This window comes from Puma concolor, chromosome B2 (assembly GCF_028749965.1).
Source record: "Puma concolor isolate L17-30 chromosome B2, mPumCon1.1.hap2, whole genome shotgun sequence".
NCBI classification, from domain to species: Eukaryota; Metazoa; Chordata; class Mammalia; order Carnivora; family Felidae; genus Puma; species Puma concolor.
Genome location: NC_141671.1, coordinates 74,092,955 through 74,118,621, shown reverse-complemented (window position 1 = coordinate 74,118,621; position 25,667 = coordinate 74,092,955). Strand labels below are relative to the sequence as shown.

General features: G+C 37.4%; 1 long non-coding RNA gene and 1 pseudogene across 12 annotated transcripts in view; both read right to left on the bottom strand.

Moving 5' to 3' along the window:
* LOC147581049 (uncharacterized) overlaps positions 1 to 25,667 on the bottom strand; it is a 530,577-nt gene that overhangs the window by 170,311 nt on the left and 334,599 nt on the right. The gene's annotated exons all lie outside the window — the stretch shown is intronic.
* On the bottom strand, positions 24,252 to 24,375 carry LOC112863025 (U2 spliceosomal RNA; annotated as a pseudogene).

Below are 25,667 nucleotides of genomic sequence, written 5' to 3'. Positions count from 1 at the left end.
ACATTATAATCAAATTCTCAAAACCAGTGAGAAGCAGAAAATTTTAAATTCAGGGAGAGAATAAAGACATAGTATGTACAGAAGAATGAAGATAAGGATGAAAGCATATGTCCTGTTGTAAACAATGGAAGTAAGAAGACCGTGAAGCAACATTTTCAAAATAGTGGACAAAAATTGCCATCCAGAACCAGGGGGAAATCAACAAATTTTTTTTATAAAACTAAAACAATAGGGAACTATTGTTCCCTATTGTTCCCTAAAACAATAGTTTTATAAAACTAAAACAATAGTTTTAAATAGTTTCTATTTAAAACCTAAATCTAGTTCTTTGAGAAATTCAATGAAATTAATAAACCCCTAGACTGAGATATTAGGAAAAAAGAGGGAAAATACAAATTAACAATACCAGGAATGAGAAAGGTGACATCAGTACAGGTTCTACATATATTAAAGGATACTAAGAGATTATGAAAACTTTTTGCTAAAAACTACAATTACTTAAATAAGATGGACAAATTCCTTGAAAGACCCAAGCTACTTTACATAGCTCACTCAAACTAACTCAAGAAATAGATAACCTTAATTACAGATAAACATAATAGAATTATCTCTATTAGAGTAACTGAAATTTAGGTTAAGAACAACACAACAACAAAGTTCACACAAAGAAACTCCAAGAGCACATGGTTTCTCTGGTACATTTTATTTAAAAAAATTAAGAAAAAATTAATACCAATTCTACAAAAATTCTTGCAGAAAATTTAGGTAGTACTTCCTCACTATTCTTTGAGGCCAGGATTACCATGACCAAATCAGAAAACCACTGACCAGTATTCCTCATGAATATAGATGCAAAATTTCTAAATAAAATCTTAACTAATCAAATATAACAATATATAAAGAGTTAATACTTCATGACCAGACGGGGTTTTTCCTAGGAATGTAAAGTTGATTTAAGATTTTAAAATCAGGGCCATCTGGGTGGCTCAGTTGAGCATGTGACTCTTGATTTCAGCTCAGGTCATGATCTCATGGTTTATGAGATCGAATCCTGTGTCCAACTTTGTGTTGACAGCATAGAGCCTGCTTAGGATTCTCTCTCTCTCTCTCTCTCTCTCTCTCTCTCTCTCTCTCTCTCTCCCTCACTGTCGCTCCCAAGCTTGCACTCTCTCTCTCAAAAAAAAATTTGACTTTGAGGAGCCAAGATGTCGGAACAGCATGGAAGTTTTTTGTGTGTCTTGCGTCCATGAAATACAGCCAGACCAACACTAAACTATCCTACACACCTAGAAAACTGACTGGAGGATTAACACAACAATCTGCACAACCTGAGCCACAGAATTCAGCAGGTACATGGCACAGAGAAGTGAACTTGGGGAGCGAGAAGGCTCAGGAAGGGAGGTGCTTTGGCGAGTGGAGAGAGGATGGAGACTGGGAGTGGGGGAAGAATATGGGAAAAGCACCCCTCCCCAAAAGTAGCTGGAGAGAAAGTGGAAAATTGGAAACAGCTGCAGGGACTAAACTAAAAAGGGAGAAGGGAGAAAGGAGAGAGTTTAAATTTCACTAAGACTATAAACAAGGAGAGCACAGAGTCTGCAACTCTGCAGCTCGATACCTGGTGGTGCTCTGGTGGAAAGGCGAATCCCCACGAACAGAGTGGGGTCAGAGAGGTTCTCAGGCCACACAGGGAAAAGCAGCTCCACTGCTGGAAGGACATTTGGTAGAGACTGTTGAAGCCACCTGGTCCCAGAAGATCCTAGAAAATGGCCACATCCGCTGGTGCTAGAACAAGGTCCTTAAGGGTGAAGCCTAGTCCCAGATGTGTGTTGTGATTTTCCATAATCCCTGAAACGCTGCTGCTACACTATCTCGTGAACTTTTTCTGGGGTAGGCTGGCACCTGGCCACAGTCTCGGGGCACCAGCAGCAGCAGGGTCCAGCAGACATTCCTGGGTGCAGCCGGTTTTCGGCCATTGCTCGGTGAGACCCTCCCACAGAGGGGCAGAACAGGTCAAAGCCGCAGTCCTTCAGAAGGAAGGGGCTGGGGAAAACAGCTGCATCTGAGACAAAACTCGGGAGAGAGGTACTGCCTAGGGCTTGGTCATGGGCAGTGAAGAAGCGGGGAGTAGATGAAAGCTGAAGACAGAGGACGGGTGCATGATTGCTCATGGGAGAGAACAGAGTTCCCATATAGAGACTGGGTACCTGGGTGACGCCATTTTCACTGCTCCCGCGCATGCACATACGCACCTAAAAGTACTGCAACAATCCACCCCAGTAGGCTAGCAGCGCCATCTAGTGGAGAACAGAGCTGTTACACTGAGCCCCGCCCAACTGGGCCAACCTCACTCTTCAAGAACACAAGTCTCACTGCCTACTTAGTTTATGGACTATAAAGTGCTACATAGTCTGACTTCTAGGGAAAAACAAGGTAATTTCAGTCCCATTTCAATCTGTTAGCAGGTCCATCTATTCAATTTTCTTTCTTTTTTTTTTCTTTTACATTATTCTTTTTCTTGAATACAGAAAGAGAAAAAATTCATTTTTATTTTCAATTTTTATTTAAAATATTTTTCTTTATTTTTTTACTATATTTTTTACACTTGTGTAATTTTTTTTCAAATTCTATTTTACTTCCACCATTTTATTTTAGTCTACTACAGTGTATTCACTTTTTCAAATTTTCAAACGAGTTTTTTTTCTTCTTTTTTCTTTTTTGTTTCTTTTATTTTCTTGAACACAGAAAAAAAATTCATTTTTGTTTTTAATTTCTATTAAAATATTTTTCTTTAATTATTTTCCTACTATATCTTTACTTTTGGGTAATTTTTTTCAAACTCTATTTTACTCCCATCATCTCATTTTAGTCCACTTCAGCATAATCATTTTTTCAAATTCTCAAACAATTTCCTTCCCCCCCCTTTTTTTTCTTTAATCTGTCAAACCACTTTCAACACCCAGACCAAAACACACCTAGGAGCTAGCATCAATTATTAGATTTGTGTGTGTGTGTGTTTAATTGTTTAATTTTAATATTTTTTAATTTTAATTTTTTTTTTAATTTTAATTTTTCTACTTCATTAATTCATTTCCTCCCTTAAAAACGACAAAATAAAGGAATTCACCCCAAAGTAAGAGCATGAAGAAACGACAGCCAGGGATTTAACCAACACAGATACAACAAGATCTCTGAACCAGAATTTAGAATCACGATAATAAGAATACTAGCTGGAGTCGAAAATAGACTAAAATCCATTTCTGCAGAGATAAAATTAGTAAAAACTACTCAGAATGAAATTAAAAATGCTATAACTGAGCTGCAATCACAGATGGAGGCAGCAGCGGCAAGGATGGATGAGGCAGAACAGAGAATCAGCGATGTAGAGGACAAACTTATAGAGAATAATGAAGCAGAAAAAAAGAGGTAGATTAAGGCACAAGAGCATGATATAAGAATTAGAGAAATCAATGACTCATTAAAAAGGAATAACATCAGAATCACAGGGGTCCCAGAAGACGAAGAGAGAGAAATAGGGGTAGAAGGGTTATGTGACCAAATCATAGTGGAAAACTTTCCTAACCTGGGGAAAGACACAGACATCAAAATCCAGGAAGCACAGAAGACCCCCATTAGATTCAACAAAAACCGACGATCAACAAGGTATATCATAGTCAAATTCACAAAATACTCAGTCAAGGAGAGAATCACGAAACCAGCAAGAAAAGAAGTTCCTAATCAACAGGGGAAGACAGATCAGGTTTGCAGCAGACCTATCCACAGAAACTTGGCAGGCCACAAAGGAGTGGCAGGATATATTCAGTGTGCTGAATCAGAAAAATATGCAGCCAAGAATTCTTTATCCAGCAAGGCTGTCATTCAAAATGGAAGGAGAGATAAAAAGTTCCCCTGAATGGGGCGCCTGGGTGGCTCAGTCGGTTAAGCGTCCGACTTCGGCTCAGGTCATGATCTCATGGTCCGTGAGTTCGAGCCCCACGTTGGGCTCTGTGCTGACAGCTCAGAGCCTGGAGCCCGTTTCAGATTCTGTGACTCCCTCTCTCTCTGCCCCTCCCCTGTTCATGCTCTGTCTCTCTCTGTCTCAAAAATAAATAAACATTTAAAAAAATTAAAACAAAAAAGTTCCCCTGACAAACAACAATTAAAAGAGTTGGTGATCACTAAAGCAGCCCTGCAAGAAATCTTAAGGGGGACTCTCTGAGTGGAGAAAAGGTGAATATATATATATATATATATATATATATATATATATATATACATATACATATATCAAAAGCAACAAAGATTAGAAAGGACCAGAGAACACCACCAGAAACTCCAACTCTACAAGCATCATCATGGCAATAAATTCATATCTTTCAGTACTCACTCTAAACGTCAATGGACTCAATGCTCCAATCAAAAGACACAGGGTAACAGAATGGATAAGGAAACAAGATCCACCTATATGCTGTTTACAAGAGACCCACTTTAAGCATAAAGACACCTTCAGATTGAAAATAAGGGGATGGAGAACCATCTATCATGCTAATGGTCAACAAAAGAAAGCCGGAGTAGCCATACTTATATCAGACAATCTAGACTTTAAAATAAAGACTGTATCAAGAGAGGCAGAAGGACATTATATCATAATCAAGGGGTCTATCCACCAAGAAGACCTAACAATTGTAAACATTTATGCACCAAATGTGAAAGAACCCAAATACATAAATCAATTAATCACAGACATAGAGAAACTCATTGATAGTAATACCATAATAGTGACAGACTTCAACACTCCACTCACAGCAATGGACAGATCATCTAATCAAAAAATCAACAAGGAAACAATGGCTTTGAATGACACACTGGACCAGATGGACTTAACAGATATATTCAGAACATTTCATCCTAAAGCAGCAGAATATACATTCTTCTCCAGTGCACATGGAACATTCTCCACAATAGACCATATACTGGGACACAAATCAGCCCTAAATAAGTACAAAAAGATCAAGATCATACCGTGCATATTTTCAGACCACAATGCTATGAAACTCGAAATCAACCACAAGAAAAAATTTGGAAAGGTAACAAATACTTGGAGACTGAAGAACATCCTACTAAAGAATGAATGGGCTAACCAAGCAGTTAAAGAAGAAATTAAAAAGTATATGGAAGTCAATGAAAATGATAACACCACAACCCAAAACCTCTGGGGTGCAGCAAAGGCAGTCATAAGAGGAAAGTATATAGCAATCTTCCTTCCTAAAGAAGGAAGAAGGATCTCAGATACACAACCTAACCTTACACCTTAAGGAGCTGGAAAAATAACAGCAAATAAAACCCAAAACCAGCAGAAGACGGGAAATAATAAAGATAAGAGCAGAAATTAACGCTATCGAAACCAAAGAAACCAGTAGAACAGATCAATGAAACCAGAAGCTGGTTTTTTGAAAGAATTAACAAAATGGATAAACCACTAGCCAGTTTGATCACAAAAGAGAAAGGAAAGGACCCAAATAAATAAAATCAAGAATGAAAGAGGAGAGATCACAACCAACACAGCAGAAATAAAAACAACAATAGGAGAATATTATGAGCAATTATATGACAATAAATGTGCAATTTGGAATAAATGGACAAATTCCTAGAAACATATATACTACCAAAACTGAAACAGGAAGAAATAGAAAATTTGAACAGACCCATAACCAGTAAGAAAATCAAATTAGTAATCAAAAATCTGAGGGGTGCCTGGGTGGCTCGGGCAGTTGAACGTCCGACTTCAGCTCAGGTCATGATCTCGCGGTCTGTGAGTTTGAGCCCTGCATTGGGCTCTGTGCTCACAGCTCAGAGCCTGGAATCTGCTTCAAATTCTGTGTCTCCCTCTCTCCCTCCCCCTACCCTGCTCATGCTCTGTCTCTCTCTCTGCCAAAAATAAATGAACATTAAAAAAAAAAAAAAAAATACATCTGCCAAAAAACAAGAGTCCAGGGTCAGATGGCTTCCAGGGTTATTCTACCAAACATTTAAGGAAGAGTTAAAACCTATTCTCTTAAAGCTGTTCCAAAAAATAGAAATGGAAGAAAAACTTTCAAACTCCTTCTATGAAGCCAGCATTACCTTGATTCCAAAGCCAGACAAAGACCCCACTAAAAAGGAGAACTATAGACCAATTTCCCTGATGAACATGGATGCAAAGATCCTCAACAAGATATTAGCCAACCGGATCCAACAATACATTAAAAAAATTATTTGGGGGGCGCCTGGGTGGCGCAGTCGGTTAAGCGTCCGACTTCAGCCAGGTCACGATCTCGCGGTCCGTGAGTTCGAGCCCCGCGTCGGGCTCTGGGCTGATGGCTCAGAGCCTGGAGCCTGTTTCCGATTCTGTGTCTCCCTCTCTCTCTGCCCCTCCCCCGTTCATGCTCTGTCTCTCTCTGTCCCAAAAATAAATAAACGTTGAAAAAAAAAAAAATTTAAAAAAAAAAAAAATTATTTGGCACAAAAGCAGACACATAGACCAATGGAATAGAATAGAAACCCCAGAACTAGACCCACAAACATATGGCCAACTAATCTTTGACAAAGCAGGAAAGAATATCCAATGGAAAAAAGACAGTCTCTTTAACAAATGGTGCTGGGAGAACTGGACAGCGACATGCAGAAGGTTGAAACTAGACCACTTTCTCACACCATTCACAAAAATAAACTCAAAATGAATAAAGGACCTGAATGTGAGACAGGAAACCATCAAAACCCTAGAGGAGAAAGCAGGAAAAGACCTCTCTCACCTCAGCTGTAGCAATCTCTTACTCGACACATCCCCAAAGGCAAGAGAATTAAAAGCAAAAATGAATTACTGGGACCTTATGAAGATAAAAAGCTTCTGCACAGCAAAGGAAACAACCAACAAAACTAAAAGGCAACCAACGGAATGGGAAAAGATATTTGCAAATGACATATCGGACAAAGGGCTAGTATTCAAAATCTATAAAGAGCTCACCAAACTCCACACCCAAAAAACAAAAAACCCAGGGAAGAAATGGGCAGAAAACATGAATAGACACTTCTCTAAAGAAGACATCCAGATGGCCAACAGGCACATGAAAAGATGCTCAGCGTCGCTCCTTATAAGGGAAATACAAATCAAAACCACACTCAGGTATCACCTCACGCCAGTCAGAGTGGCCAAAATGAACAAATCAGGAGACTATAGATGCTGGAGAGGATGTGGAGAAATGGGAACCCTCTTGCACTGTTGGTGGGAATGCAAATTGGTGCAGCCGCTCTGGAAAACAGTGTGGAGGTTCCTCAGAAAATTAAAAATAGACCTACCTATGACCCAGCAATAGCACTGCTAGGAATTGACCCAAGGGATACAGGAGTACTGATGCATAGGGGCACTTGTACCCCAATGTTTATAGCAGCACTCTCAACAATAGCCAAATTATGGAAAGAGCCTAAATGTCCATCAACTGATGAATGGATAAAGAAATTGTACACAATGGAGTACTACAGGGCAATGAGAAAGAACGACATATGGCCCTTGGTAGCAACGTGGATGCAACTGGAGAGTGTGATGCTAAGTGAAATAAGCCATACAGAGAAAGACAGATACCATATGGTTTCACTCTTATGTGGATCCTGAGAAACTTAACAGAAACCCATGGGGGAGGGAAAGGAAAAAAAAACAAGAGGTTAGAGTGGGAGAGAGCCAAAGCCTGAAAGACTCTTAAAAACTGAGAACAAACTGAGGGTTGATGGGGGGTGGAGGGAGGGGAGGGTGGGTGATGGGTATTGAGGAGGGCACCTTTTGGGATGAGCATTGGGTGTTGTATGGAAGCCAATTTGACAATAAATTTCATATATTGAAAAAAATAATAAAAATAAATAAAATAAAAAAATAATAAAAATAAAAAATAAATTAAAAAAATTATTCCCCACGATCAAGTGGGATTTATACCTGGGATGCAGGGCTGGTTCAATATCTGGAAAACAATTAACGTGATTCATCACATCAATAAAAGAAAGGACAAGAACCATATGATCCTCTCAATAGATGCAGAGAAAGCATTTAACAGAATACAGCATCCTTTCTTGATAAAAACCCTCAAGAAAGTAGGGATAGAAGGAGCATACCTCAAGATCATAAAAGCCATATATGAACCACCCAACGCTAATATCATCCTCAATGGGGAAAAACTCACAAATTTCCCCCTAAGGTCAGGAACAAGACAGCGATGTCCACTCTCGCCACTGTTATTCAACATAGTATTGGAAGCCTTAGCCTCTGCAATCAGATAACACAAAGAAATAAAAGGCTTCCAAATTGGCCAGGAGGAGGTCAAACTTTCACTCTTCGCAGATGACATGATACTCTATATGGAAAACCCAAAATATTCCACCAAAAAACTGCTAGACTTGATTCATGAATTCAGCAAAGTTGCAGGATATAAAATCAACACACAGAAATCGGTTGCATTCGTATACACCAACAATGAAGTGACAGAAAGAGAAATCAAGGAATCGATCCCATTTACAGTTGCACCAAAAACCATAAAATACCTAGGAATAAGTCTAACCAAACAGGTGAAAAATCTGTACACTGAAAACTATAGAACGCTGATGCAAGAAATTTAAGAAGACACGAAGAAATGGAAAAAGATTCTATGCTCCTGGATAGGAAGAAGTAATATTGTTAAAATGTCGATACTACCCAAAGCAATCTACATATTCAATGCAATCCCTATCAAAGTAACACCAGCATTCTTCACAGAGCTAGAACAAATAATCCTAAAATCCTAAAATCCCAGAAAAGACCCTGAACAGCCAAAGCAATCTTGAAAAAGAAAACCAAAGCAGGAGGCATCACAATGCCAGACTTCAGGCTATACTACAAAGCTGTAATCATCCAGACACTATGGTACCGGCACAAGAAGAGACACTCAGATCAATGGAATAGAATAGAGAACCCAGAAATGGACCCACAAACGTATGGGCAACTAATCTTTGACAAAGCAGAAAAGAACATCCAATGGAATAAAGACAGTCTCTTCAGCAAGCGGTGCTGGGAAAACTGGACAGCGGCATGCAGAAGAATGAACCTGGACCACTTTCTTATACCCTGCACAAAAATAAACTCAAAATGGATGAAAGACCTCAATGTAAGACAGGAAGCCATCAAAATCCTCAAGGAGAAAACAGGCAAAAACCTCTTTGACCTTGCCCGCAGCAACTTCTTACTCAACACGTCTCCAGAGGCAAGGGTAACAAAAGCAAAAATGAACTACTGGGACCTCATCAAAATAAAAAGCTTCTGCACAGTGAAGGAAATAATCAGCAAAACTAAAAGGCAACCAATGGAATGGGAGAAGATATTTGCAAACGACATATCAGATAAAGGGTTAGTATCAAAAATCTATAAAGAGCTTATCAAACTCAACACCCAAAAAACAAATAATCTAGTGAAGAAATGGGCAAAAGACCTGAATGGACACTTCTCCAAAGAGGACATCCAGATGGTCAACTGACACATGAAAAAATGCTCATCACTCATCATCAAGGAAATACAAATCAAAACCACAATGAGATACCACCTTACACCGTCACAATGGCTAACATTAACAACTCAGGCAACAACAGATGTTGGCAAGGACGCAGAGAAAGAGGACCTCTGCTGCATTGTTAGTGGGAATGCAAGCTGGTGCAGCCACTCTGAAAAACAGTATGGAGGTTTCTCAAAAAACTAAAAATAGAACTAGCCCACGGCCCAGCAATTGCACTACTAGGCATTTATCCAAGGGATACAGGTGTGTGTTTCAAAGGGGCACATGCACCCCCATGTTTATAGCAGCACTATCAACAACAGCCAAAGTATGGAAAGAGCCCGAATGTCCATTGATGGATGAATGGATAAAGAAAATGTGGTGTGTGTGTGTGTGTGTGTGTGTGTGTGTGTGTATATATATATATATACACACACACACACACACATACATACATACACAATGGAGTATTACTCGGCAATCAAAAATAATGAAATCTTGCCATTTGCAACTACGTGGATGGAACTGGAGGGTATTATGCTATGAAATTAGTCAAAGACAAAAATTACATGACTTCACTCATATGAGGACTTTAAGAAACAAAACAGATGAACATAAGGGAAGGGAAACAAAAATTATATAAAAACAGGGAGGGGGACAAAACAGAAGAGACTCATAAATATGGAGAACAAACTGAGGGTTATGGGAGGGGTTGTGGAGGGGCGATGGGCTAAACATGTAAGGGGCACCAAGGAATCTACTCCTGAAATCATTATTGCACTATATGCTAACTAATTTGGATGTAAATTAAAAAAAAAAAGATTGGAAATCAGTCAGTACAATTTACCATATTGACAAGAAAACAAAACTAAAACAAATCTGAAATAGAATCATCTCAATGAGTACAGAAAAAGTTTGGCAAAATCCAGTATCTATTCCAGATACAAAATTCATAAAAGTAGAAACAGGAAGAAACTTTTTAACTTAAAAAGGGCAACTATGAAGAAATTTTATAGGTTCATTATACTTAATGGTAAAACACAAATGCTTTGCTCCTAAGTTCAGGAACAAGACAGGGATATCCATTCTCTCTTATTTATTTATTTATTTATTTATTTATTTATTTATTTATTTTTTCAGTTTCTCCTATTTAACGTTGGACTGAAGTGTCTAACAAGTGAAAGGAAGCAAGAAAAATTATCAGCCAGATTGGAAAGGAAGTACAACTGTTACTACTCATACATGACCTGAATGTGTATATAGAACATCCAAAGCAATCTACAAAAGTGCTACCAGAACTAATAGGTGAGTTTACAAAGTTTTATTAAATGAGGCACAAGATCTATAGGCAACAGTCAATTGTCTTTCTATAATATCAATAAATAATCATAAATTAAAATTAATAACTAATACCATTTACAGTAGCAGCCAAAATATGAAAGTAGGGATGATTTTTCTTTACATTTTTTATTTATTTTTGAGAAAGAGAGAGAGAGAGAGAGAGAGAGAGAGAGAGAGAGACAAAGAATGAGTGGGGGAGGGGCATAGAGAGAGGGAGACACAGAATCCAAAGCAGGCTCCAGGCTCTGAGCTGTCATCACAGAGCCTGACACGGGGCTCAAACTTGAGAACTGCAAGATCATAACTGGAGCCGAAGTCGGACGCTTAACGTACTGAGCCACCCAGGCACCCCTGAAAGTAGGGATGATTTTGACAGAAGTCATGAAAAATTTATGCAGTGAAAATTATAAAATATTGCTGACAGAAATTAATCAGGTCATAAATAGAGAAATGTCCTAGGCTCATGGTTCAGAAGACTCAGTATTATTAAAATGTCAATTCTTTCCAAATTCATCTACAGATTTAATATAATCTCAATCAAAATCCCAGTCAGTTTTTTAATATAAATGGATAAATTTTTCAAAATCCATTTGGAAACACAAAGAAAGAATCAAAACAACCCTGAAAAGGAAGAACAAAGTTAAACAATTAAAACTAGCTGATGTCAATAGTTATTTAAGCAACTGTAACCTAGCTAGTGTGTAGTGTGGTATTCAACAAGATGGACAAATAGAGTAATGAAACAGAATATAAAGTCCAAAAACAGATTTACCCAAAAGTCAGTTCTCCAACTGATTTTGAAAAAGATGCAAAGCAGTTTAGTGAAGAAAGGATAATCTTATCAACAAATTATATTAGAACAACTAGATATTCACATGCAAAAAATGGGTTTCAATATTAATACAAACATTATCTTAAAACAGATCATAAAACATAAAAGTAAAAGCCAAACTTCTCAAAAACATTGGCAAAATATTTGTGGCTTTGGTGAGGTACAAATTTCTTAGATAAGACACTAAAAATGTAATTCACTAAAAAAATTAGTTATTCAGATTGCATCAAAATTAAAAACCCCTCAAAAAGCCTTGTTCAGAGACTGAAAATAAATTATTCTATCATTTATTGTTTTTTAGTTATAATTAACCATACATAGTCACCATGCTCTTGAACTGGCAATATAAACAGAGAAGAATTGAATATATTATAAGTTACAAAATAGCATGAGATTGATAAACATTAAGTAATATAAAAAACAAAGTTGGCTAATTCTGAGCAGGAAGAGAAAAATTTGTGTTGAGCACAAAAGAAATTTTAAAAAGATGAGATGTGGGCTGGTCCTTGAGTAAATAATAGGGTTTAGATATACAGACAACAGTTAAAGAAATCTGGAAGGAAATAAAGATGAATAAAGATGCAGAAATTAGACTATATGTAATATTTAAAGAAAAGAAAAACAATGCTGGCTGGTGCCTGCTTAGGTAAGAGGAAAGCTGAGTAAGTGGATTACTAAGATATTATGTAGGATCTTGAATGCCAGGCTAAGTTGTCTATGTGCACTGGAGAACCAACAGAGAGCTCAAACCAAATGTGGTCAAATGAGTCATTGTAAAAATTATTTTGACTGTAGTATGGTTTGGAAGGTGTATTAACAACAGAAGTAGAGATGTGAATGACTTTTTTCCCTAACTTTTATTTATTTATTTTGAGAGAGAGAGAGAGAGAGAGAGAGAGAGAGAGAGAGAGTACAGGACGGGTAGAGAGAGAGGGAGAGAGAGAGAATCCCAAGCAGGATCCCACTGTCAGTGCAGAGCCTAATGCAGGGCTCAAACTCATGAACCGTGAGATCATGACCTGAGTTGAAACCAAGAGTAGGCCACTTAACCGACTGAGTCACCCAGGCACCCCAAGACTTGAAGAACTTTTTGCAAGAAAGGTAACCAAAATTTTTCTGCCACTGATATTCAAAAAAACAGCTTTATGTCTATTGCAGTTACTGTGTAAATTACATTGTAATTTTATTTTTCTGGTTTTTTAGCCAGTGCATTTGATGCTAAAACTGTCTTTAGAGTTTAAGAAGTTTAAACTGTTTGAGGAAGTGTCATCATTTCTTCATGAATATAAATCTTGCTATTATTATTTTTGTTAGAATTAAGTATTAGATAAAACTACGTCTGGGGCACCTGCGTGGCTCAGTCCGTTAAGCATCCTACTTCGTCTCAGGTCATGACCTCATGGTTCATGGGTTCCAACCCCGTGTAAGGCTCTGTGCTGACAGCTCAGAGCCTGGAGCCTAGTTCAGAATCTGTGTCTCCCTCTCACTCTGCCCCTCCCCCGCTTGCACTCTCCTCTCTCTCTCTGAAAAATAAATAAATATTTAAAAAAATTAAAACTACTTGTATAGCACCTATTTACAAAGATATGCTCAAAACTGTGAGCAGAATCTGGTTATTTTTTTAAAAGTCAGGCTAATTGGGTGCTTGGTTTAATTTCATAATTCTGGTATAAATTTCCTAAAAATCCAAGACTCGATGAACACATTGAGTGGGTTCCTCAACCAAAATTAAGAAGAAATCTTGTACTTTTTCACTTACTCTGCTCAATAGAGATCTGAGAACAACTATGTTAATACATCTTCCCTTTTATTATCCAGGATCAGAAACTGCTAACAATGCTTGCCCAGTAAAAGCTCATACATTTTTCTGTTAAATAGAGTCACCTGATGATAAACTCTACATCTTTGTTGTTTAGTATAGTTTAACTTCACCTTTCTCTTAGTCTTTTTTTTTTTTTCAACGTTTATTTATTTTTTGGGACAGAGAGAGACAGAGCATGAACGGGGGAGGGGCAGAGAGAGAGGGAGACACAGAATCAGAAACAGGCTCCAGGCTCTGAGCCACCAGCCCAGAGCCCGACGCGGGGCTCGAACTCACAGACGGTGAGATCGTGACCTGGCTGAAGTCGGACGCTTAACCGACTGCGCCACCCAGGCGCCCCTTTTTTAAAAAAATTTTTTTTTTCAACGTTTATTTATTTTTGGGACAGAGAGAGACAGAGCATGAACGGGGGAGGGGCAGAGAGAGAGGGAGTCTCTTAGTCTTTATGTAAGATTTATCTATTTTTGTATGTTTATTTATTTTGAGAGAGAGAGAGAGGAGACAGTAAACACATGCACAGGGGCAAGGAGGGGGAGGGGCAGAAGGCGAGGGAGAGAGAAAATCCCGAGCAGGATCCCTCCACACTATCAGTGCAGAGCCTGATGTGGGACTTGATCTGAGCTGAAATCAAGAGTCCAACGTTTAACTGAGCCACCCAGGCACCCCAAGATTTATGTATTTTTATTATTTTTTTAAGATTGAATAAAGCCAAACACATTGGAGAACCCAACCTAAACACCAAAGCTGTGCCCTACTTAGCAGAATAATAGCAGACTTTTAATGAAAGAGCTTTATAATCAGACATACCCAATTTGACTACTACTTCAGCTCTGTGACTCTGAGCAAGTTCTTTCGTCTGTGTTTCAGTTTCCTCTTTTGTAACATTTGGATTATATATCATTGTACACCTACCTAATAAGATTGTTCTATAGATTAAAAGGAAATGTAATTAACACAGGATCTGAAATGCATTCACATGTATTCTTGCTGTTTCTGTTAGTATCCAGTTGCTGTGTATATGCTGGGTCCATCTAAAACTCTCCAAAGTCTATAGATGTCCTGTGTGTCATTGGTCTCTGATGCCCCACAGAAGATGTTATGAACCCACTGAGGGGAAGCTGGACATAAAGTTTACTCCTTCTTCCATCTTGGATGAAGATTTGAAATATGAGTTGTTATATTGATGGGAGGGAGGCCATCTGGAAATAAATGAAAAGTTGCAGAAGGAAAAGAAGTTCTGGGGGCCTACATAAGTTTTTTTTTTTTTTTTTTCAAATGTACCCCTCTGAGCCAAGATTGTAGACACTCATAGTCTCATGATGCCTGTGTGCATGGGAATATCAGACCAAACTCTCTCCTTTCCACTCCAGAAATCTGAAGGATTAAAGCATTAAAAACAGGTGGTCTTAAAAAACCTCAAATTAGGTATAAAGTATTCTCCTTGCTTTGTCACTTGATTTTTAAAAAATTGTCTCCAAGTAAGAAAAGAGGGTGAACAAAAATATTTTTATTGTTGACTATTATTACCATCCTTACCTAATAATAGGTTATTTGTTGAGTACGTACTATGAGTTAGACATGGTAGTACTTAATTTTTGTTATTCCATTTATCCTCCCCCCAAAAATCAATGTTACAGAGTTATTATATTTCTCATTTAGAGATGAAAAAGCTGAGGCTTGGAGACATTGACTAATTTGTCCCAAGACATACAGCTAGTAAATATCATGTGTGGGCTTCCAACTCAATTATCTGATGCTACAGTCCATATGTTCCTGCTATGGAATGTTTTCAAGCATTGTGTGTCTGGGGCTGAGATTGCTTAAACACCTAGGTCTCAAGCTGATTCAAGAGAATCAGATCTTCACTTTAACATTACTTATATAATTTCAAACAAATAACATAAACTTGTTTTTCTCAACTGTCCTATTTATCTTAGTGTTTTATTACAAGGGAAACATGGAATTCAGTGCTATAAGTTACAGTAAGAATTCGCATGCTCTATATAAGGCTGCTTCTTTATCACCATGATTATGATTTTATAGCCTATTAACGAGGTTAATGAGGGTTTTTAGCTACCTTCAAAACAATTACTTTTAGCAATTAAGACAAGCATCTTATTAAATTGAGAACCTAGGGGCGCCTGGGTGGCGCAGTTGGTTAAACGTCCGACTTCAGCCAGGTCACGATCTCGCGGTCCGTGAGTTCGAGCCCCTCATCCGGCTCTAGGCTGATGGCTCAGAGCCTGGAGCCTGTTTCCGATTCTGTGTCTCCCTCTCTCTCCGCCCCTCCCCCGTTCATGCTCTGTCTCTCTCAGTCCCAAAAATAAATAAACGTTGAAAAAAAAAAATTGAGAACCTAAAAATAATCATACATTTTTAATGTTGCCATAATTACCTAAGGGGGATTCCAGTTTGATCACAAAGATCATAGAAAAGCATAGAACAAGTTTTCAGACAGTACATTAGCAAATAAGTTCAGCTTTATTAAGAGAAAATATAATACAACCAAATTTATTGCCATTTATCACTTATATTAGTATAAGTTGAGGCAGTTTGAATTTCCTCAACATCAAATCTCAATGAATATATATTAGGGAATGTCTTACTATGGTAAATAGACGTATGATATATATTTATTCTAACTCTCCATATGCACATAGAATCAAATTTTCAACGCTCAGATCATAAGATCTTGATCAGCTTGAGGAATTTGTAAAAAGAAACAGTAGAAGTTGATGTTTCAAATAGATTTTAAGGACAGATCGCAAGAGTCTTTATTGAAAGTCTAAAGAATTTGTATTTTACAGTTTGACGATGGAAAACCACTAAGTATATCTGACTAAAGAAGGTATTCATTGGAAGTTTTGGGTTAGAAATACCAGTGGTACATCAGAAGAATTCAAATAGGGAAGGAGACTGAAGGCAAAAATAGTCCAAGTGGCAATTTAAAGCTTGGGAACTGAAATAATGGCAGCAGTGAGAAAGAAGAAGAAATGAATAAAATAGACAAATCATAGTCAACTCTAGTTGATGGGGACTGAGTCTGCAAAGGAAATTTTGGATCTGATGGCCTGAAAGAATAGATATATCAAAAATAGAAGTAGGACAGTTACCTGAAAGTAAATACAGTTAGGAAAGAAGTGTCTTAACATAGAGAATTTGAGGTGATTTCAAGATAACAAGAATTAGCCAAGCAAAGAGTTAGAAAAATATAGAATTGGAGCCCAGGATCAGGTTAATAGATTTGACATTTACCAAAAGAAGATGTTTTCAAAGAATAATGGAAAGAAACAATAAGAGGCTTGGACTAACATATTTTATACATAAGAAGGATACTAAGAATACAGAGAAGAAAAGGCCAGAGAAATGGCCATAGCATGATATATATATACATTTAAGAAAACCTAAGAAGATAGACTTTCAAAACGAAGATGGAGAGGATAGGAATTGTATTCTTTGTCTTCACGATATTAGGAATCAAAGTTTTAAACCAAAGGGACAAAGACAGGCAAATTAAATTACTGAAGAGAAAGCAGAGAAGAAAATAATATTTACTGAGGGCCTACTATGTGCTGATATATGTGCTGGGCCTTGTGTGACAGAACTAGAGAACTGAATATTAATTAGAGAATGTTTCTTCCAAGAATAACCCCAGGGGCAACTGAACCATCTTATAAATGACTCAGAAGGGATACTAATGGGGAAATTGGCTCAAGTTAGGAGAGCCAATTTTTCATTACCATTGAAAAAAATTTCAAAACCCAACTACTATAGTCAACAGATATTTCATCCAAGTTGTTAGGTGAATTGAAAACAGTGGATTGAAACAGTAGAGTTTTTAAGCAGAGTGATAGGGTGATGTGTGTAAAATGTGTATTGAAAGGTAGATCAGAGTTCAAGGTCACTCTCCACTACTTATAACTGACAACCATGAACAGTTGTCTGATTTTCAATCTATTCTTATAAAAAATAAGATAATTATGATAGAAAGTGTCTATAATATATATAATTTTTATGATCATGACATTGAGTAACTTTACATAATGGAATTCAAAAAAGAATCTTGTCTTAAAGTTTGAAAACAATGAACCACAGGTAAATCATGTTATATAGACCAGGACAGCAGCTAGCCCAGAAATAAGTAATAATGTTCATGTGTAAGTGCTTCCTCCTTACAGTGTTTGAACTCAAAGAGAAGACATGATGTTATTCAACACAAACAATGGAAATTTTATCATCAACACACAAGCACATTCAAGTGCATGATAGAATTATTTCCATTCTTGGAGATGAAAAACAATATCCAAAATAAATAAGACACAGTTGGTACGTATAAGGTCAAAGTGAATATATAACAATTTGACAACATAGCACTTGTGACATTAAGCTAGGGTTGGCAGGTGAAGGAGGTTATCAAATTCTGCTCATCAGGACCAATGAGTACCATTACGATTTTTCTTTTTCAACCGGTCATTTTATATAAAAAAAAAAATATACTTGTAGGATTCCACCTGAGGACACTAAATTGAGAAGATTAAAGTCACACATTAAAAAAAAAAAAGAGGAAAGATTCAAATTGGCAATCACAAAGGTAATGATGAGAGGTTTGCTCCCAAGTTTGATCTCTGCCTTGTGTACTCTGGCCTCACAAACATTACAGTAGCTCCTCCTGGGTAAAATAAAGAATCTTGATTTAGAGTCTACACATTCTCTTCCCAGTTAGACACACATTCAATTGCTCCTAGGGGGATATTTTATGACATCAAGTGTTCATTGCCACAATATAAATGGGAGAAAAGTGGAAGAGAGGAGGACAGGAGCAAACTAAAAAGAGAAATTTCATTTGTGTTTAAAGTTCAGGTTTAGAGCCACAGTATCAACAGTTTTAGCTCTGAAAACAAATCTTCAGTGCTCGCATTAAAGGCATGGCTGAAAGACTTCATGTATTATTTATCTCGAGCTTCAACAGTCTACATGCACACGAAAAATATCATTTGAAAAAATCAGGAATCGTTGCAATAAAGACCCAAGGAAGTGTTGCTATAGAAAATGCACATAGACACTAAATTCTAAAGAGTTAAGATATTGTTATATAGCCCAAAAGAGACATCTATTTATTGTACCACATGTCCTTCTGCCCTCTGATGTCCAAAAGCTAGAGATATATCTAAATTTAGTTTACATAAATTAAATCCATTGAAAGATCCTTTGACATTACAAAACCTCCCACTGCCAACAAAAGACATTTATATCTCCAGCTAGTTTGTGGATGAGCAATTACTCTTTGCTGACCACCCATGCAGCAGAGTGCAAAGATGTACACATCTTCCACACAAGTGAACTTTAAGAGCACAGATTAGTTTGCAAAACATAATGCCCTAGGACAGTTGGAGACAAGAAACTCCCTCTATTAAAAAAAATACATTTATGAGGCACCTGGGTGGCTCAGTTGATTAAGCATCCGACTTTGGTTCAGGTCATGATCTCATGGTTTGTGGGTTTGAGCCTCGCATTGGGCTCTGTGCCCAGCTCAGCTCAGAGCCTGGAGCCTGCTTCGGATTCTGTGTCTCCCTCTTCTCCCTGACTTGCACACTGTCTCTCTCTTTCCCAAAAATAAATAAACATTAAAAAATACATTTTTACTAAGCCAGTCATATAGTTTAAGAGTTTTATTTAGAGGCATGAGGGTGGCTCAGTCGGTTGGATGTACTACTCTTGATTTGGGCTCAGGGCATGATCCCAGGGTTGTGGGATCAAGCCTTGCAACAGGCTCCACATTCAGCATGGAGCCTGCTTAAGACTCCCCCTCCCTCCCTCCCTCCCTCCCTCCCTCCCTCCCTCTCTCTCTTTCTGTCCCTCTCTCTCTCTCTCTCCCACTGCCCCTCTATCTCATTTGTGCTCTCTCTCTCTAAAATAAAAAAAGAGTTTTATAATTTAATATTATCTGGGCAAGTTATGCAGCTGAGGAAGGATATCTCAGATTATACCGGGTACTGCAAGATTTTCTCATAAGGTCCTGGAAATGTATATCAATATTAATAATTTCTAATGGAGTTTAAAATATATGTAAGATTGAAATGTATGACAACCTATGTATGTTTTCTAGGGCTACCATAACAAAGTACCACAAATTGGATGGCTTAAATAACAGAAATTTATTCTTTCACAGTTCTGGAGCCCAGAAGTCTAAGACTGAGCTGTTGGTAGGATCGGTTCCTTCTGAGGGTGGTGACATAAGTCATCTCTTGGCGTGTAGATAGTATTCTCCTGAGTCTTTACATCATCTCCAATCTGTACATGTCCTTGTGTCAAAATTTCCTCTTTTTATAAGGACATCAGTCATATTGTATTAGGAGCCCACCCTACTCTAGTATGATCTCTTCCTAACACATCTAATTACATCTGCAATGACTATTTCCAAATAAAATCACATTCTAAGGTATTGGGGATAGAAACTCCAAATATCAGTTTTGAGAAAGGCACAACTCAACCCATAATACAACCCTAACCATGAAGTTAAGAGTACTGAAGGGGTGCCTGGGTAGCTCAGTCTGTTAAGAGTCTCACTCTTGATTTCCTTTCAGGTCATGATCTCATGGTTCATGGGATGGAGCCCTGCGTTGGGCTCTGTGCTGAGAGTGGAGCCTGCTTGGGATTCTTTTCTCCCTCTCTCTGCCCTTCCCCTCACTTGCACACATGCATCCTCTCTCTCTCTCTCTCTCTCTCTCTCTCTCTCTCTCAAAATAAATAAACATTAAAAAAAGAGTTCTGAAAACTACATAACATTTCTTATTTTTTAATTTTATAGGTCTACAACAATCATACTTAATTTATACATTCCTGGATTTATACCTTCTCTGTGGAAATTAAGTACACAAAAAGAGCTTTAATGTTAAAAACCAGAGAATAAGAGCAGGAGAAATCATCAAAGACATTAAAAACAAACTATCAGAATAAGATGTGCTAGAATAAGTTTTCATTTTGGCTCCCAAAGTATGTTAACAATTATTTATGGAAAATCTTTAGTAGCATTTTTAGCATTTGGGAAATCTGTAGATAACAAATGGATGTATAAACCTGGTTTTGGGTCAAGATTGATAGACACAATTATCACTTTTTCAGCTCTGTATAGTACTAGTTAACTTCACTGAGGTTCAGTAAATGCCACAAGCTGTTGTAGTTTTTAAAAGTATTATGCCTTTTCTGTCTTTCTTTTTCTTTCTTTCTCTTTCTTTCTTTCTTTCTTTCTTTCTTTCTTTCTTCTTTCTTTCTTTCTTTCTTTCTTTCTTTCTTTCTTTCTTTTTCTTTCTTTCATTTAAGTTTTATTTAGATTCCAGTTAGTTAGTTAGCATATAGTGTAATATTAGTTTCAGGAGTAGAATTTGGTGATTCATCACTTACATGTAACTCTCAGTGCTCATCACAAATGCCCTTCTTAATACCCGTCACCCCTTTATCCCATCCCTCTGCTCACCTCACCTCCAGCAACCCTGTTCTCTATAGTTAAGAGTCTGTTTTATGGTTTGCCTCACTTTTCCCCCCCTTATGTTCATCTGTTTCATTTCTTAAATTCCATATATGAGTGAAATCGCGTGGTATTTGTCTTTCTGACATATTTCGCTTAACATAACACACTCTAGCTCCATCCACATCATTGCAAATGGAAAGTTTTATTCTTTTTTAAAAAAAAATTACGTTTATTTTTGAGAGACAGAAAGACAGCATGAACAGGGAAGAGGCAGGAAGAGAGGGAGACACAGAATCCGAAGCAGGCTCCAGGCTCCAAGCTGTCAGCCCAGAGCCCAACGTGGGGTTCGAACTCACGATCCTCGAGATCATGACCTGAGATGAAGTCAGATGCTCAACCGACTGAGCCACCCAGGCGTCCCAAGATTTTATTCTTTCTGATTATAATATTATAATATACTAGTATATTATAATGTACTATTAATATAGTATAATATAATATACTAGTATATTATAATATAATATATTATATTATAATAATATAATATAAATAATATTCCTGTATATAATATTCCTATAAATATATATATTCATATATATATATAATACCTTCTTTATCCATTCATCAGCTGATCCACACCTTCCTTTTCCATTTATTCATCCATAATTTGGCTATTGTTGATATACTGCTATAAACATCAAGGTGCATGTATCCCTTTGAATCAGTATTTTTGTATCGTTTGAGTAAATGCCTGGTAGTACAATTGCTGGATCACAGGGTAGTTCTATTTTTAACTTTTTGAGAAACCCCATATGGTTTTCCAGAGTGGCTGTACCAGTTTGCATTCCCACCAACAGTGGAAGAGGGTTCCACTTTCTGCACATCCTTGCCAATATTTGGTTTTTCCTGTGTTGTTAATTTTAGCCACTCTGACAGGTATGAGGTGATAGCTCATTGTAGTTTTGGTTTGTATTTCCCTGATGGTGAGTTATGTTGAGCATATTTTCATGTTCTATTTTTGTTCTATTTTACCATGTTCTGGTAGCCATCTGGATATCTTCTTTGGAAAAATGTCCATTCATGTCTTCTGCCCATTCCTTAACTGGATTATTTGGGGTTTTTAGGTGTTGAGTTTGATAAGTTCCTTATGGATTTTGGATACTAACCCTTTATCATAGATTTGTCATTTGAAAATATCTTCTCCCTTTCTAAATATTGCAGTTTAGTTTTGTTGATTGTTTCATTTGCTGTGCAGAAGCTTTTCATCTTGATGAAGTCCCAACAGTGTATTTTTGCTTTTGTTTCCCTTTCCTCCAGAGACATGTCTAGTAAGAAGTTGCTGCAGCTGATATCACAGAGGTTACTGTCTATATTCTCCCCTAGGATTTTGATGGTTTTCCTGTCTCACATTTAGGGTTTTACACAAATTTTCTCAATAACTACAACTTTCTAATAGATATTGCCACTTTCCCTGCATCCATTTAAGGACATATGTCTTTGGGAGGTTAAGTCACTCAGCCAGAAACACACAGCTTGTTCAGAAGCCCTTAAAATTCCTAAAATGCTTCCCATGTTAGAGATGACAATATTTTAGAGAAAACTAGGAATGTATACATCTTCTAGTTACCTCTTGCTTGTGAAAATTATGCAACGTTAATTTTTCATATTACAATATTACATAAATAATCTTTTCAAACATAAAAGGCAAAAATTTGGATAAATGAATTCCCCAAAAGTGGTAAATTTGATTTCTCTTTCAAAATAAATTATTAAACAACTCAAAGCTACATTACTTATCTGGATGATATATCAGATTGTATAATCTGCATCATCAAAAAGGCTAGAATATTGAAAGGTAAATGTTTTGAACAAAGAGGGCTGTGAGCTATAGTAGAGATTACTATAGTGAGATTGCTCACCCACATCCAGTTACCCTCTCTTACTTGCTGCTTCCTGCTTTCATATATTAGATGGGAACTTGTGACCTCACAGGGGACTGTGAGAAGTGGCCTATATCACTTCCGGTGTAAGGCATAAATAGCTTCTGCTTAACCCTCTGGCACTCACATGCCCTGGGAGTTTTCTGCTCTGTCATTCTGGATGCGCAAGGTGCAGTCTGAAAGGAAGTTGCCCTGCTGTGGCACCTGCAACAGACTTTGTATGTCAAGCCACTAAGTATATTTGTCACCAGAGCATAGTCTAATCTACCCCAACTAATAACACAAACACCAATATTTAGAATTTATTTCTCTGTCACTTTTAAGCTTTCTTAAGATTTGTCAAAAAATGTAACCATTCCACCTGGGCAGTCAGAGAAGCCCAACACGCAGGTGACTTCTCCCTAGAGAAATCAGATTGGCAACATGTAAAAGGATTTCATACCTACTTGCATGGTATGAAATCCATTCTTCACTTCACAACTGTTCTAAATGTATGGGACAGATGGAGAAACAAACTGCCATCAAAAAGTTGCCAGCTTTGACATTCCTAGGACAAAAAAAATGCTTCCAAAAGGGCATAACTCCACAAGCCTTCACAATCTGGAGGACTAATTCACTTCATCGCCTTCATCAAATATTTAGGAATAGTACAATGTTCACTGGGATAAAACTAATGGAGAAAACAGGGAATGTTCTGGTGCCTTTGTGCAAATTAGGCATTTTATTTTAACTTTAGAATTTTGCACAAAAGCACCAAAAACTTCTTTTGAATTTAAGAAACTGACAGTTGACCGATTGGATTGCTCTAAAGCTATTGTGCCTAAGTTATATAACTGTCCATAGAGACTATAAAATTTCAGACATTATACCTGGAAAAAATACATTTGTTACAACCTGGATTTTCGCTGAAATATTTGAACTCTCAACTAATATTGCGGGATCTGGAGTCTGACTGTATTTGACGCCCAGCTATCCCACTTAACAAGAATGTGTCTTTGGACAGATAAATTGTTTTTGCTCTTATACAATGGCAACTATCCCCACATTATAGTGCAGCGAGGCTTAAAGGAGTCTTACATATGATAATCCATATACCGCAGGGCCTGACAAATAAAGTGTACACCGTGCCTTTTAATTAGTATTACACAACACCTTTCATTAGTATTACATGAACAGAATTAAATTAAAATGCAAATAACAAACTACTTGTATTAGTTTGAGGATGAGCAGGCGTGTTGCACCGGTGAGTCGCTGAGGCTTTTGGGTTTGTCTTTTGAGCTCAAATCTGTTTTCCTACTTCTTCAACATTGGGTAAATAATTGAGTGAACGTGGGCGAATTATTTAATTGCTGAATTCTTCAGTTTCTCCCTCTGTCAGCTGATAAGAACAGATACTACACTTGATCTTGGCCAAAAGGCCGAGAAACGATGTCAGCTGAGGTTGAAAAACATAGCCCAACTTAGAGGAATGTGAGAAATAAATGTGAAAAACCATGAAAGGTCCTTTTATCACAACATTACTTTTTCCAAAAGTCAAAAGGGATAGTGTATATACATCATTAGAAAAGTGTTTTTAAACCTAAGTACAAAAATATGTATTTGATCATTATGTTGTAGTCATTCCCAAGATAACTAAGATCTAGCATTTGATAATATGTGAAGCCAGACTCAAAACACCAGTATTTAGAAATATTATGGAAAATTACTATATGCTTCAAGAAACGCTTAAATATCAAGTATAAAAAGGATGGTAAATGGCTCCTGGCTGGCTTAGTCACTAAAGCATTCGACTCTTGATCTCAGGGTCGTGAGTTTGAGCCCAACATTAGGTGGAGAGATAACTTTTTTAAAAAAAGAATGTTAATACTTTATATCTAATAGCTGGAATATTTTGCATGGCTTATATCAGATGTAGTAAAATGCATACAGAATAAAATCTTTATTAAATACATTATAAGACACAATTAAATCAACAATTAAATACAACTCTGCATTGTTCAGCATTTTCGATAGTTACAGGATGGGGTTGAGACAATACACACAGTTGAAATAAACTATATGTGATTTGGGAAAGGAGTTTAAAACACACACACACACACACACACACACACACCAGAATAGAGCTGGGAACACAGAGCAGGAGCAAATGTAACTTCCTAAGAGTTTTTCTTTGGTTAGGCTGGGTACTGTTAAAGTAGAGAAAGAAGCCAGGAAATCACATTTCTATTTCACTACCCATCTTTTTAGCAGAGAAACACTCTTTCAATACCCAGGAAAATATGTACATGCCACCTCTCCTGCCTCCATTTCAAAAAAAGTTCATGAACGTGGAGCTGAGTTTATCCATGCTGCTGAGCATCTCCAGGCTGCATACCCATGCTGCTGAGCATGGATGCTGCTGAGCATCTCCACATGGCCCTAGCCCAGGAAGAAAGAAGCAGCACCAGGGGGCAAGGGTCCCCAAAGTGGCTTTCTCCATGCATCTTAAATACAATAGTAGTTTGGGGTTTGTTTGTTTGTTTTTTAATTGTGGATACCAAGAGACTTAACAATTTAAAAAAAAAATTAATGTTTATTTATTTTTGAGAGAGAGAAAGAGAAAGAGAGAGAGGGAGAGTGAGCATGAGCAGGGGAGGGGCAGAGAGAGACAGAATCTGAAGCAGGCTCCAGACTGAGCTGTCAGCACAGAGCCCAACACGGGCTCGAACTCACGAGCCGTGAG